We start from the raw sequence: 2,934 nt of genomic DNA, 5'->3' as shown, positions 1-2,934 counted from the left end.
ACCTCTATCTGGCCAGACGATGATGGATGTCGTCACACCTAGAGGGCCCTAAGAATATCTCTCCATCGTTGGAGGAGCCAATTCCACTCTTGAGATATCTAGCCCCTTATCAAACTTTTCGATGAACCTGTAAGTTGTCGTTATGATCACCATGTTATAGATGACATTTAAGCAACCTCAAAGTTCATCATACGGTAAGAAGTGACTACTAAACTCTCATGGTCTCGGGAACAAAAGCACACATTAACTCTCCATGTTATTACGATTGACTTGTGATGGTAGTATCATATGAAGGAAATATGCCCTAGAGGCAATAATATAGTTATTACTTATTTCCTTATATCATGATAAATGTTTATTATTCATGCTAGAATTGTATTAACCGGAAACATGATACATGTGTGAATACATAGACAAACAGAGTGTCACTAGTATGCCTCTACTTGACTAGCTCGTTAATCAAATATGGTTATGTTTCCTAACCATGAAGAAAGAGTTGTTATTTGATTAACGGGATCACATCATTAGTTGAATGATCTGATTGACATGACCCATTCCATTAGCTTAGCACCCGATCGTTTAGTATGTTGCTATTGCTTTCTTCATGACTTATACATGTTCCAATGACTATGAGATTATGCAACTCCCGTTTGCTGGAGGAACACTTTGGGTGCTACCAAACGTCACAACGTAACTGGGTGATTATAAAGGAGTACTACAGGTTTCTCCAAAGGTAGATGTTGGGTTGGCGTATTTCGAGATTAGGATTTGTCACTCCGATTGTCGGAGAGGTATCTCTGGGCCCTCTCGGTAATGCACATAACATAAGCCTTGCAAGCACTCCAACTAATATGTTAGTTGTGAGATGATGTATTACGGAACGAGTAAAGAGACTTGCCGGTAACGAGATTGAACTAGGTATTGGATACCAACGATCGAATCTCGGGCAAGTAACATACCGATGACAAAAGGAACAACGTATGTTGTTATGCGGTCTGACCGATAAAGATCTTCGTAGAATATGTAGGAGCCAATATGGGCATCCAGGTCCCGCTATTGGTTATTGACTAGAGACGTGTCTCGATCATGTCTACATTGTTCTCGAACCGTAGGGTCCGCACGCTTAACGTTACGATGACAGTTATTATGAGTTTATGCATTTTGATGTACCGAAGTTAGTTCGGAGTCCCGGATGTGATCACGGACATGACGAGGAGTCTCGAAATGGTCGAGACATAAAGATTGATATATTGGAAGCCTATATTTGGATATCGGAAGTGTTCCGGGTGAAATCGGGATTTTACCGGAGTACCGGGAGGTTACCGGAACCCCCCGGGAACCATATGGGCCTTAATGGGCTTTAGTGGAAAGGAGAAAGGGGCAGCCCAAGGTGGCCACGCGCCTCCCCCCTCCCCTAGTCCTATTAGGACTAGGAGAGGTGGCCGGCCCCCTCCCTCTCTTTCCCCCTCAGGGATTCCTAGTCCAACTAGGATTGGGGGGGGGGGGAGTCCTACTCCCGGTAGGAGTAGGAATCCTCCTGCGCCCTCCTCCTGGCCGACGGCCCCCTCCCCCTTGGCTCCTTTATATACGGAGGCAGGGGCACCTCTAGACACACAAGTTGATCATTGAGATCGTTCCTTAGCCGTGTGCGGTGCCCCCTGCCACCATATTCCACCTCGATCATTTCGTTGTAGTGCTTAGGCGAAGCCCTGCGTCGGTAGAACATCAAGATCGTCACCACGCCGTTGTGCTGATGGAACTCCTCCCCGAAGCTTTGCTGGATCGGAGCCCGGGGAGCATCATCGAGCTGTACGTGTGCTAAGAATTCGGAGGTGCGGGAGTAACGGTGCTTGGATCGGTCGGATCGGGAAGACGTACGACTACTTCCTCTATATTGCGTCAATGCTTCCGCTTCGGTCTATGAGGGTACGTAGACAACACTCTCCCCTCTCGTTGCTATGCATCACCATGATCTTGCGTGTGCGTAGGAATTTTTTTGAAATTACTATGTTCCCCAACAGTGGTATCAGAGCCTAGGTTTTATGTGTTGATGTTATATGCACGAGTAGAACATAAGTGAGTTGTGGGCGATATAAGTCATACTGCTTACCAGCATGTCATACTTTGGTTCGGCGGTATTGTTGGACGAAGCGGCCCGGACCGACATTACGCGTACGCTTACGCGAGACCGGTTCTCCCGACGTGCTTTGCACATAGGTGGCTTGCGGGTGACAGTTTCTCCAACTTTAGTTGAACTGAGTGTGGCTACGCCCGGTCCTTGCGAAGGTTAAAACAACACCAACTTGACAAACTATCGTTGTGGTTTTGATGCGTAGGTAAGATTGGTTCTTGCTTAATCCCGTAGCAGCCACGTAAAACTTGCAACAACAAAGTAGAGGACGTCTAACTTGTTTTTGCAGGGCATGTTGTGATGTGATATGGTCAAGACATGATGCTAAATTTTATTGTATGAGATGATCATGTTTTGTAACCGAGTTATCGGCAACTGGCAGGAGCCATATGGTTGTCGCTTTATTGTATGCAATGCAATCGCGCTGTAATGCTTTACTTTATCACTAAGCGGTAGTGATAGTCGTGGAAGCATAAGATTGGCGAGACGACAACGATGCTACGATGGAGATCAAGGTGTCGCGCCGGTGACGATGGTGATCATGACGGTGCTTCGGAGATGGAGATCACAAGCACAAGATGATGATGGCCATATCATATCACTTACATTGATTGCATGTGATGTTTATCTTTTATGCATCTTATCTTGCTTTGATTGACGGTAGCATTATAAGATGATCTCTCACTAAATTATCAAGAAGTGTTCTCCCTGAGTATGCACCGTTGCGAAAGTTCTTCGTGCTGAGACACCACGTGATGATCGGGTGTGATAGGCTCTACGTTCAAATACAACGGGTGCAAAAC

Source organism: Triticum aestivum, chromosome 4A (assembly GCF_018294505.1).
Source record: "Triticum aestivum cultivar Chinese Spring chromosome 4A, IWGSC CS RefSeq v2.1, whole genome shotgun sequence".
In the NCBI taxonomy this organism is placed as follows: domain Eukaryota; kingdom Viridiplantae; phylum Streptophyta; class Magnoliopsida; order Poales; family Poaceae; genus Triticum; species Triticum aestivum.
Note: the sequence above shows the minus strand (reverse complement) of the source record.